General features: G+C 28.9%; 1 protein-coding gene across 6 annotated transcripts in view; it reads left to right on the top strand.

Annotated features, from left to right (window-relative positions):
• Positions 1 to 13,384, top strand: part of LOC111619534 (UDP-N-acetylhexosamine pyrophosphorylase-like) — a 57,233-nt gene that overhangs the window by 16,871 nt on the left and 26,978 nt on the right. The window contains exon 1 of one of the 6 annotated variants that reach the window (XM_023361266.1): positions 8,262 to 8,388. The exons of the other annotated variants lie outside the window; for them this stretch is intronic. The gene's annotated coding sequence lies outside the window, so the exon portion shown is untranslated. Of the gene's footprint in view, positions 1 to 8,261; positions 8,389 to 13,384 lie in introns of those variants that run through there. 6 annotated transcript variants of the gene reach the window in all.

Genomic DNA, 13,384 nt, shown 5'->3' with positions numbered 1-13,384 from the left:
GTCAAATTCGCCGACTCCGACTCCTTTTTACTTACCAACTTGTTATGTATATAAAACGGAAAAGTATTGGAATCGTGTCAAATTTGACCCTCCAATTTTTTTTTTTTTTTTTTAATCTACACGTTTGGAGACCACCGGAACCTCTCAAAAAAAGTCAATAAAAGGGGAAAAATTTGCGTGTGTGTGTGTTGTATCTAATTTGTTTAATTTCTTTATTTTCTGTTCTGAGATATTAAACAATATTTTAGAATGGGTAAAGTTTAAGAAACGAAATGTGGCACTGTAGCCTGCATATAAAGGGGCATTAATACTATTAAATTTTGGTTTTTAATTAAAAATCGACAGGATGAAGACATAAATAAAAGTGGTCATGCGTCATATCTTTTAATGAATTTTTTTTACTCGTTATTAGTGTTCAAAATTTAAAAAAAAGAGTAAAACTCATCTCTACCCTCAAAGTAAGCTTTTTTGTCATTTTACAGTAGTACAGTAAAACCCGTTAAGATGTTCTCGCCTAAGATGTTAGAATGTGTATGGGGACACGATTTAGTTCAACCACTTTGACGCTTAATAACTAACTCCTGTGTTAAACCATCTGACTCCGATTCTGACCACTCTGACCACAGAAATTATTAGGCTTCAAACAGGGTGAATGAAATCATGCCCCACACACACAGTTTAATTAACATCCACACATATAGATAAAAACCTCGAATCTTTTGCATATCTCGAAATTTCAAGGTGTCCCAAGTCCGAAAATGTAAAAATTTGGGAGGGGTCATTTTTTGACTGAGTGCTACACTTTCCCTGTTATATATAACATCCGGAAAAGTAAAAATTATCAAATTCATATTTATATATTACTTAGAGGAGTCTTTTAGCTTTGGAATAAAAAGTNTGCATCATAATCAAACAAACAAATTCTTATACAAAATCTATAAGAATTTGGTTGTTTATTTATGCTGCACATCTGAAAAATTGGACTTCTTTCTACAGCGACGCATGTTGACCTTTTTTCCTAATTCTATATTTGATATTTGCCTTCTACTTGATTTTATTACCTTACTTCCTATAATTGGAACTGTATTTATTTTCAAATAATTACTACAATTGATATCTTTAAATAAATTTTTACTGTAAATAATATCTTTAAAGCAAAACTTTTGTTTTGTAGGCAATAAAAATGTAATAAGCAATCTTATTAATTATTAAAATATATAAATTTGTAATTATTTATTACATTTTTTAACTGCAAGAAGTTTGTTTTTAATTTTTGAAAGATTTATGACCTGCATTGCTGAAATTAAAAAAATATTATACATATAAAAAAAGTTAATAAAAAAAACTAAAAGGAAAAAGTACCATTAATAAGCTATTAAAATTTAATTATTATTTAAAGTATAGATCTGACTGCTCTATAAATGATTTTAAAAATAGAAAAACTTTCAATTATGTTAAGTGTTAAAATTTGAAATAATATAAATTAAAACTTAACAATTTTTATCTATTTGAAAAATTATAACAAATACTGTATTCTTTAACTTTTTAATTTTATTTGATTTTTTATATTAATATTCTGTTAATTTTGATTCATTCAGTTTTATTTTTAGTATATTTATTTTTTAAGATTAAATATTTATATTTTTAATATTTGTTTTTTTAACTTGAACTAAATTATTTTCTAAATCAATAATATTTTATCACAATAGTTTGATTCTTCATTAGAATAATTAATTATTATAATAAAGAAGGCAAAAATTTTCTTAAAGACAAGTTATTGTATGTTAAGTCATTTAGATTTTATTAATTTTTATATGTAAAAAATTAAGAAAATACAACTATCAAATGACTTTTTTTTAAACTGAATTTGATAGATTAATAATTTAAAATATCATCTCTAACAAAATAATAAATATAACTATTTATCTCTATTTAATTCTTTCATTTTTATGGGAGGGAAAAAATTCAAAATTTATACATTATTGAAGAGAATTTTTAATTATTGTAAATTTAATTATTTATTTTTATAGTTCATTGAAATTAGGATTACTGTTTTTGATATTAGATAAAAACAATTAAGTAGATATAATACATTTAAAAAGTTTTTTGAATTATTTTGACTGTTTTATTGAAGAGTCACTTAAGATGAGTTCTTATGTTATAAAGCATTAAGATATGTTCAGTTTTTAATTTGATAATTGTATGTCCAGATATATACAACTCCATCAGAACAATCAAACAAATATAGAAATGCTAAAATATTAAGGAGTGTGAATATTTTAATCAAGGTTAAATGTTTTTCAAGACATTTTGCCTCGACAGATCACAAGAAATTTAAATAAAGAACAGCTTTTAGAAAAGTCNACAAAAAATTTTAATAAATAAATAAAATTCTTAAACAGTAGCATAAGATTCAGAAAGTAATGGGACAATTTTCTCTCAAAAATATATATTCTAATTAAGGGATGGTTTGTGCTTGTAAACAGATAGTTTAAATTATGTACAGGTATCCCTTGTATAAGACGGTAGTTACATTCCAAAAAAGTGCCATGTTATGCGAATCTGTGCTTTATGAAACAAAGGACTAATGCAAAACATAGGGTTATGTTCCAGAAGTTAACAAAAACATACTATTCTTTTTCGTTACTAGTTGAACAGATAAAAATTTTAATGCAAAATCAAATAAAATTCATTCGGTGATTATAAAAATTTACTCGAAGAATAAAATTCAGTTTTCTTTTTCTTTTAGAAAGCTCTTGAATTACTTCAGTCATGGTTGCATTAATCTCTGTCTGTGTCTGTATGTGTTTGTGTAAGTAAAGCCAGTCCATTCAATCATGATTGTGTTATTGGTAGATCTTAAATAGGATTTTAAAAGATGTAAGGTGGAAAATGACCTTTTACTGACACATATTACTGGAAGCATTGCCAATATTTTTAATAAGTTAGGTATAGATTTTTGGGCTGCAATTTGAAAAAATTGCATATCTATAAATTCCCACTGTTGTCTGTGTGTTTTCCCATTTGTCCTTCCTTTCCTTAATCTCAAGAATTGAGTTAGAAAGTTGAGATTAGATATCAAAAGCTTAGAATCACTGCACTTTTAATCCTTTAAGCAAAATAAGGTAAAGGGCCCTCCGATGATTAGGACATAGTCTCTACATTCTTGATGTCAAAACACTAATATTTAAATATTCCTATTGCCAAGATTTTAAATTGCCAATTTTAAATTTGTTCTGTGAAAACAATGCCGAAAACCTGTTCTGGATTCTTAAACATTGCTAAACTGCACTTAATAGTAATTACGCCACTTTTTTAAACTCAACCTGGTGAATACTAAGTGTACCCTTTTCTTTAGTAAGTACATTATGGTTTCGGCCAGGCCCTCTGTGGGGCAACTAGGTAGTGAGGAATGGGGCCTGACATTTCCAGACAGATTATCTCTCAAAAAATTCCTGGAGTTTTTCTATTTGTCCAGATTTGTTCCCAGTCCCCAGGGTGATAGGTTGCCAATCTAATCACTCACCCATCTTGTGTCTAATAGTTATGCCCTTTACTTTTATCTGACATGATTGATGTTTTCCACTTCCACTGATAACTTTACTAATTAAACACAAAAAATTTAAATTTCAGATGAAAAATAAGACTATAAAAGAAAAATGTTATTGGCCAAGTTAAATCAAAACATCTAACAAGAAAATTTTTATTAAATATATTTTTCTGCAGTTAAAAATACTATATCATTATTTACCTTTAGCAGCAGTGTTACAGTATTTGATGATTTAGTTTTTCAGAATTTAATACAACTGTTCTGTTGGAAATTTTAGATAAAGTGTATGGCAAATTTTGTTCTAGAAAAATTAAATGAACTAAAAATCTTCTGTAGCACATTCCTTAATGCTTCAATAATAATGAATGAAACAATATATTTAAAGATATTTTAACAACTTAATGATTTTTTTACATTTTAATATGGTTTGATTTTTATGTAAACTGGCCATGTTGGAAAAATTGTTGCTGAAATCTACAAACTTGAATTTTAAGGACAAAATATAGTGACAGTTAAATCTCAATAAAATTTTTCTGTTGTATGGAGATTATTGTGCTTTGATTAGTGTTCTAAAAAATTGGCATTAGTTATTGCAATTTAAATGAGAAGAGGCATAACATTTTCAACAATTTTATCACTAAATTTACTGTAGTTAGTATCCTTTGTAACAAGCATTATTCCATCTAATATGCATCTTAAATGTTAGTTTTTTGTGATTTACACTATGTCAAGGTCAGAGAGAAGAGGTGCAGTGTTGACTTAATTAAAAGTAGATAAGTTAAAATTGAAACTGATAAATAATGTTCAGAATATTTTTTTTTTCAGAAAAACAACCTGGTGATAAAAAGTTTAAAATATGTCAGAAAAAAGAAGTATTCTTGGAAAAAGTTCTTAAAAAAATTGTTCATTATCTGTTTACTACGTATTTTATCATGATCAAATAGAAATATAGCATTGGCTTCCATCTTATTTTTATTACAAAATCTTTTCTCCTTAGTAAAAAAAATGTTGGAACCTAGACAATTTTTAATGATTATAGATAAAACAGCAAATAGAAACATGAAAACAATTTATTGAAAAAAATAATAAACAGATTAATAATTAAAAGCAGATATTATTACTTAATTCAAACTGGTCATTAATGTGAAGTTAACCGGTTAAAGTATTAAAATTTTATTACAGAAGTTATTTTAGTTATTTTTATTATGAAAATAAATTATGCAATTATACATATATTTAAAACTCATTTTATTGTTGATTATTATTAAATAATATAAATAATATATTTAAAATCAGATCAGTGATGTAACGTAGTGGGGGCAGCAGGGGCGGCCCACCTCAGGCGGTACTTTTAGGGGGCGGCAGAATTTCACAATAAATAATAATAATAATAATATCTTCCATTTCATTTCATATTTTTATCGCACTTACGATTCGGATTGATTGAAATGAGCATGGAATTTTTCATTACTTATTCTGTGATGAAACTGAATTTTAGTCTTTTAAATTGAGATACCTAAATAAAGGGGCGGCAAAANTGTCGCACTTACGATTCGGATTGATTGAAATGAGCATGGAATTTTTCATTACTTATTCTGTGATGAAACTGAATTTTAGTCTTTTAAATTGAGATACCTAAATAAAGGGGCGGCAAAATTTTCCTCCACCCCAGGCGGCTGACACCACGCTACGCCACTGAATCAGATGATTCAATTTTTTAGGGTAATGAACTTTCTAATATAAATTTGATATCCTTTTTAAAATTTATTCATTACAACAATGAAACAGTAATAATATCAGGATATTATCACCATTTCATTGCATAAATAACCTGACACTTTGCACAAATAAAATTAGATATATGATTAATACACAAATAGAGTTTATTTTAAGTAACAATATAAATATAAATATTATATACATGAAATTGAACTGTAATTAAGACATTATTTAGTTAGTATGATAAAATATTAGGAAGACACAATTGAATATGTTAGTTTTTAAAAACATTATCATCACACAAAAAATTTTAATAAATAAATAAAATTCTTAAACAGTAGCATAAGATTCAGAAAGTAATGGGACAATTTTCTCTCAAAAATATATATTCTAATTAAGGGATGGTTTGTGCTTGTAAACAGATAGTTTAAATTATGTACAGGTATCCCTTGTATAAGACGGTAGTTACATTCCAAAAAAGTGCCATGTTATGCGAATCTGTGCTTTATGAAACAAAGGACTAATGCAAAACATAGGGTTATGTTCCAGAAGTTAACAAAAACATACTATTCTTTTTCGTTACTAGTTGAACAGATAAAAATTTTAATGCAAAATCAAATAAAATTCATTCGGTGATTATAAAAATTTACTCGAAGAATAAAATTCAGTTTTCTTTTTCTTTTAGAAAGCTCTTGAATTACTTCAGTCATGGTTGCATTAATCTCTGTCTGTGTCTGTATGTGTTTGTGTAAGTAAAGCCAGTCCATTCAATCATGATTGTGTTATTGGTAGATCTTAAATAGGATTTTAAAAGATGTAAGGTGGAAAATGACCTTTTACTGACACATATTACTGGAAGCATTGCCAATATTTTTAATAAGTTAGGTATAGATTTTTGGGCTGCAATTTGAAAAAATTGCATATCTATAAATTCCCACTGTTGTCTGTGTGTTTTCCCATTTGTCCTTCCTTTCCTTAATCTCAAGAATTGAGTTAGAAAGTTGAGATTAGATATCAAAAGCTTAGAATCACTGCACTTTTAATCCTTTAAGCAAAATAAGGTAAAGGGCCCTCCGATGATTAGGACATAGTCTCTACATTCTTGATGTCAAAACACTAATATTTAAATATTCCTATTGCCAAGATTTTAAATTGCCAATTTTAAATTTGTTCTGTGAAAACAATGCCGAAAACCTGTTCTGGATTCTTAAACATTGCTAAACTGCACTTAATAGTAATTACGCCACTTTTTTAAACTCAACCTGGTGAATACTAAGTGTACCCTTTTCTTTAGTAAGTACATTATGGTTTCGGCCAGGCCCTCTGTGGGGCAACTAGGTAGTGAGGAATGGGGCCTGACATTTCCAGACAGATTATCTCTCAAAAAATTCCTGGAGTTTTTCTATTTGTCCAGATTTGTTCCCAGTTCCCAGGGTGATAGGTTGCCAATCTAATCACTCACCCATCTTGTGTCTAATAGTTATGCCCTTTACTTTTATCTGACATGATTGATGTTTTCCACTTCCACTGATAACTTTACTAATTAAACACAAAAAATTTAAATTTCAGATGAAAAATAAGACTATAAAAGAAAAATGTTATTGGCCAAGTTAAATCAAAACATCTAACAAGAAAATTTTTATTAAATATATTTTTCTGCAGTTAAAAATCATACAGGGAACCAATGAGCAATTGGTTAATTGGTTCAAACAACCTTTGATCAATATTTCCCTGACTGAAAAGCATATATCATATTTGCTCTGCGGTATAAGTTATGCTCTTCAATAAACTCAAATCAAAATAATACAGAATACGAACTTTGAGTAGATCATTTGAGAATATAGGCTACAATGCACATTGCTTATGACCTATGGCTGAGCATCTGCAAGGATTGAAAATATGATACTCATGATTTCTGTTGGTTCAGGTTGGACAACAAAATAGTACTTGGTCCATCCAAACACTAGTTCATTTGCCTTGTGTTCACAGCACTCATGATTTCCAACAGCTGTAAGAATTATGTAACTGCTAAGTTACAAGAAATTTAGAAATAGAAGAAACAACAAAATATGAATATAGAAATGAATTTTAATTAAGAAGTGTTTTTTGGAAAATTTTTTAGTGTTTTTGCTCTTTTGAATTTGGGGATGCCAGGGCCACTTGACCCCTCCTGAGTGTGTCATTGGATTGGAATATTATATTTTTTTTTTATCCAAAGTATTGATGATTAAAGCATTATTCAGCCATTTTTGACTGAGTAAAGATGATGTTGCCATCTAGTGATGTGGACATTTTTTCCTTATAATATCTATATAATTTGACATTGTCATGTCCAACATCTGATCTCCATTCCTTCAAACATTATAGGAAAGTTCAATTAGGATTACTGCATCTCTTTTCTATTTTTTTTATAAATTTGGCAAACAACTGTATTATATACTGATAACAAATTTAACATTTCCAATTTAAAAAGATCTACAAGAGACTGACTTTCTATATTCAAATAACATACTGTATAAAAGAAATAGCAATGCATCTGATTTCAGACTGATATTGTTCTTCCTACTTCCTACAACTGTTATAATATTTCTATCTATTACAATTTTACACAAGATTTCCAATTATGTTTTAATGCTATATGCTGAAACTTCTACAAAAATTTACAGTGCATGAAACAATTCATATCAAGTTGCCTGGCTATTTCAATACAAGTGATTAGTCTATGCCTTATCTGAAAAATAAAGCAGAAATATGTATTTGTGTAGTCTGTATCTGGACTTTGCTTGATTTGAAATTATGATTAGTCAATGCTTTTATATCATATCTATTTTCAAATTATGCTTGTATAAACAGATAATTTGCATTTGACTTTGATAATAAAAATTAGAATTTTTTTATTTATTGAATTTAATTTTTTTTATAAAGAAAATGTATTTATATTTTCAATCAGACAAAAATATTTCACTTACGCAGAAAAGCCAATGATGTGAGTTGGATATATGAGTGTAATGTTTTCTATGTCACATTGTTAGTTTACTAGTTTTATTTTTTAATTATGAAATGAAGAATAAAAAAGTTAAAAATAAATAGCAAAAAAGTACTCAATAAGTTTGGATTTGGTGAGTTAATGTTCATTTGGCATAAGTTGTTTTTACTCAGAAAAAATTATTTGTGTTTAAGGTAAAAATCTAAAGGAAATTATCATTTAATTGTTTATCATCTATGAACATATTAAGTGAATATAAGTTATGGCAATTGAAAAATAATAATAATTTTCATAAATGTGAAATATAATGAATTTAAAAGAGAGAGTATATTTTTTTGTTCAGATCAATTTTATGGAAGTGATAGTCTATTTAAAATCAAATAAAATCAAAACTCAATTACCAAAAAGTCTTAATTGAAAAATTTATTTTTAGTTTTCTGTGTTAATTTATAATAAAAAAAAAATATTACATTTAATTAATTTTCATCTGATTTTTATTAGGGAATTTTTCTTTGGCTCACTTTTTTCTAATAAACTGAAGGTATAATCAATAAATTCAATAATTTTTAAAAAGTTAAATTTCATAGTCACCAATTTTTATACTGGTATAAAAATTGGGTGACTAGATGACAATCATCATGTCTGGAGAATGCTTTTTTATTAATTTGAGAAAAATAACCATTTAAATTTTTATTCACAAAAATAAAATCTTTATAGAGGTAAAATGATGATGGACCTCAGTTTTTTTCTGGGCTCAGGGAAAAATCCTATCAAAGACTGATTACTGGCAAGTTTGATGCACAATTGGTCATCCATTGCATGCCAAACATGCTGTAAGGAATGAAATTATGGCCATTGTATATTCTTAGTCATATAATCTTAACACTATATGCTGGTTAATCAACTTTAATATAACTTACTCTTATTGAAAAAATATTTATGCACCAAGGAGGAGACATTGAAATCTAATAAAATTTTATTAGTGTGAATGTAATAACAATGGTAATAAGTAATTATAGTATAATAGCAAAGGTACAATTTCCTGTGCATCAACCGTGCAATTTAAAGGAACTACTAGCACTTTTAATGGCCTCTTGCCTGGATACATGAAATGATACAATTGGACAGAAACATACAGGCACCATATTCTATTTTGTAATAGATTTGCCCAAAGATGTTGCAAATGCTATATATTCATAGATTGCCAAAGCTGGCATCCAATCTCACCCTACAAATACTGGATGGGCAAAAAATCTGGAGAATGAGCAAGCTAACAAAGTATGGCAATGTGATGGAGATATTCCTAGGAAATGCTAACCGAGTGCACTTGCATATTACCTTGCTGGAAAAGGACTGTTTGCAGTCCTGTAACACAAGGTCTCAGGATTTCTTGAATGTACTTCTGTTTGTTAATGTCTTGTATCATTACTAGAGGGATGACCAACTACCATTTGAGATTTTCTGAACCATCAAGCCAAAAGTGGGTGAAGTATGTGGAATTGAAGCACTTACTAGTGGTTCTACATACACTAGCACTATGTGGTTTGTTTGCAAACAGAAACAGGATTTGTCACTACAGATGGTACTCTGCCAATTCAGATCAATTTTATGGAAGTGATAGTCTATTTAAAATCAAATAAAATCAATGCTTTGCATCGCATTACTACTGTAAACGTCAACAATGTTGGAGTGCTAATGGTATGATGCATAGCAAATGCTATGCATACAAATTTGCCTATGCTAGTTGCCTGCCAATGGTATGGAGAGAGAGCTCTGCAACAAGGCTTCCAGCTGTCTCTGGATGGTGGACAAAGACACCATTGCAACTGTTTATGCTTGTCTCACAATTATAAGATTTTCTTCTGATGATTCATCTGGGACATTCAGAATCTGACCACAGTGTATGTGTGCTCTGACACTTGTCTCCAATCAAGTCAGAATGGACCAGATGATGGGCAGTCCTGAAAAACAGCCATCTTTCTATTTTCATTCTGATAATGCAGCCTTTCTCAAACTATGTCAATTCTGCATAATGTAAAGATATTATCCATAGTGAGTGTCCTACAGGCAGGGGCAGATCTACATAGGGACTAATAGGGCTTGAGCCCTGTGCCCCCAAGTGTCAAGGACCCACAAAAATTGAATTATTATCATAAATTTTTAATATCTTTCATAAACAATGAGCACTTACCATATAGTAAAAAATAGTTATTATTATTNAATTGTTTTTTTTAAATAATGCATGTTAAAATAATTTATTGTATATATAATATATATATATAATATGATACTACTGATTAAACTATATAAGCTTAGAAGCATTCAAAAGACAATTAGGAAGCTCAGGTGGTGTAGGGTGTAGTAATTTTGTTTTTTCTGTATAGGTAATGAGTTCCCACTAGTTCACAATATTAGAGTATTCATATTAATTTTTTAACATCTTACAATGATTACATTTATTTGAATCAGTGAAGGTAAAATAGATCACATATTCTTGTCAAAATATTAATAATAATGGAAGATTATTTTGGATTTAAAAATTTTTTGCAAATAAATAAACACAGTTCTAATTAAAGAAAGTAAGATGATGCATTCAAGTGGCAAGTGGAAGACAAATATTAAGTATAGATTTGGAAAAAAGGCCTTACATATAGCAATGTAGAACAACAACAAGTTTTTAGACATGCATCATAATCAAACAAACAAATTCTTATACAAAATCTATAAGAATTTGGTTGTTTATTTATGCTGCACATCTGAAAAATTGGACTTCTTTCTACAGCGACGCATGTTGACCTTTTTTCCTAATTCTATATTTGATATTTGCCTTCTACTTGATTTTATTACCTTACTTCCTATAATTGGAACTGTATTTATTTTCAAATAATTACTACAATTGATATCTTTAAATAAATTTTTACTGTAAATAATATCTTTAAAGCAAAACTTTTGTTTTGTAGGCAATAAAAATGTAATAAGCAANAATGAGCACTTACCATATAGTAAAAAATAGTTATTATTATTATTAATAATATAATAATAATTATAATTTATAGTATTTTTTGTTTTATTGTAATCAATGTAATGCAGTGTTTTTCAACCTGTGGGTCGCGACCCCAGGTGGGTCGCAAAGCCATACACGGGGGGTCGCGGGTAAAAGAAAAAGTCAAGTGTTTGTAGGTCCTACACTACAATAAAAAACTTACAATTTCAGTGAGAGGCTGTGCCTGTTTATTTTACAGTACAATTAGTTTTTTGATCGATATTTAAATCTCAACAGAAAGAAAATTTAATACGTAGTTTTTAAAATCACTGATATACTTTTTTAATATGGCCGTGGGGGTCGCCAGAATTTTTTAACTTGTAAAGGGGTCGCGTATTCAAAAAGGTTGAAAAACACTGATGTAATGTAATTGGTCAGTAATTAATCAATGTAAATATTTCTTTATTTCTTATGTTATTTATATAAGATAAAGTTTGTCATTCAACACCATTTCGTAAATAAATAAATATATTTAAACTGTTTTTGATGTTATTAAAAATGAATTTTAAATCCCAATTTAAATGGGGTTTTTCAGGGCCTAGGGCTAGGTTTTAGGGTGGATTTAGGTTTTTCAGGGACGTAGGGCTTATTGAAGCCAATAGGGGCCCCATTGGACTTCAATAAGCCCTAGGTCCCTGAAAAACCTAGATCCGCCTCTGCCTACAGGCATGTCTGGCATTCGAAGACCTCCAAACAGGTACTGTACACTGAAATTTCTGAATACAGTGAACCAATGTGAGCCTTTTTATAAGACAAGATATTGGGGTAACGATTTTAAGACACTCAGGTGATTTTACCTACCATGAAATATGACCACGACTGTAATCATTTATATACCTAGTTGCAGTAATGAGACAACTCCATTTGGGTGCATAATTTTTGTCAATAAGTTGTGATTTAAAAGTTAAGAATTACCGTTACTCCTAATTAGCCAATTATTTTTTTATTATTATAATTTTTACATCATCTGTATTATTATTAGATTTAAAAAAACACTGGAATAACATTATTCTAGTAAACAATAAAATAATTTGAGTCTTATATTTACTTTCCTGCTGTTATAATAGAGGGAAAGTATGGCGATCCGCAAAAAATGACCCCCAATTTTTGGACTTAGGTACCTTGAAATGTTGAGAAATGCAAAAAAAAAAAAAATGGTGGTAATTTCTGTACGTATGGATGTTTTGTTTACCCTCTTTGAAGCTTAATAACTCCTGTGCTTTTTGCCACAAATTTCTGAAATTTTGCAAGGAGTTTATATTAGGGAGATCGATGCTATTAATTTCGGTGGTTAAAAGTCGAGGGGGTGGGGAGATAATGGGGGTCGAGTATTTATCAAGTAGGGTCGGATTTAATGACGATTTTACTCATTATTAGCATTTACTTTCTATATTTTTAATTATTATAAAATGGCAAAAAATTAATTTTGAGAGTAGGGATGGGTTTTATAAAAAAAAAAAATGTAAATCCGACCCTATTGTGACCCCCTAAAATCTCCCCACTCCCTCGACCTTTAATCGCCAAAATTTAATAGTGTCAATTCCCTAATACAGAAACATTCCTGCAAAATTTCAGAAATTTTCGACAAAAAGCACAGGAATTATTAAGTATCAAAGATAGTGAAAAAATCGGCTCCCCACACACTAACATATTCTGCCAACCCCATAATGGAGAGACCGATTGGTGAAAGACGGATCCGAATATCCGGATCGAACTATCTCCGAAAAATTCTACGTTTTTTTATCCGCCAGATTCAATCTCGGGTACTCCATAGCGTTGGGCTGATGCCTTAAATCGCCTCGGACATTCGGCCAAGTTCACTTATATTAATGTTTCCGCCCGATTTTGAAAAATTTTTCACAATGAATTAAATTAGTGTATTAAATCCGTGAAAGTACTGTATATCTTTTTACTCATTTAACAAAAGCATTTCAATAATGCTAACCTTGAAATTACAAGAATGTTAATTTATTATACCACAAATGTACTATACTACTTAACGCAGCATAAATAAGTTTCATGGAATATGGAATTTAATCTAATGTTATAAACTTCGCCGTATTATTAAATAATAAACTAGAAACAT

The sequence above is a fragment of the Centruroides sculpturatus genome, unplaced genomic scaffold (genome assembly GCF_000671375.1).
Source record: "Centruroides sculpturatus isolate CEXI.00-Female unplaced genomic scaffold, Cexi_2.0 scaffold179, whole genome shotgun sequence".
Lineage (NCBI taxonomy): Eukaryota > Metazoa > Arthropoda > Arachnida > Scorpiones > Buthidae > Centruroides > Centruroides sculpturatus.
The sequence above is the reverse complement of the archived record's forward strand: the minus strand, read 5'-3'. Positions and strand labels throughout refer to the sequence as shown.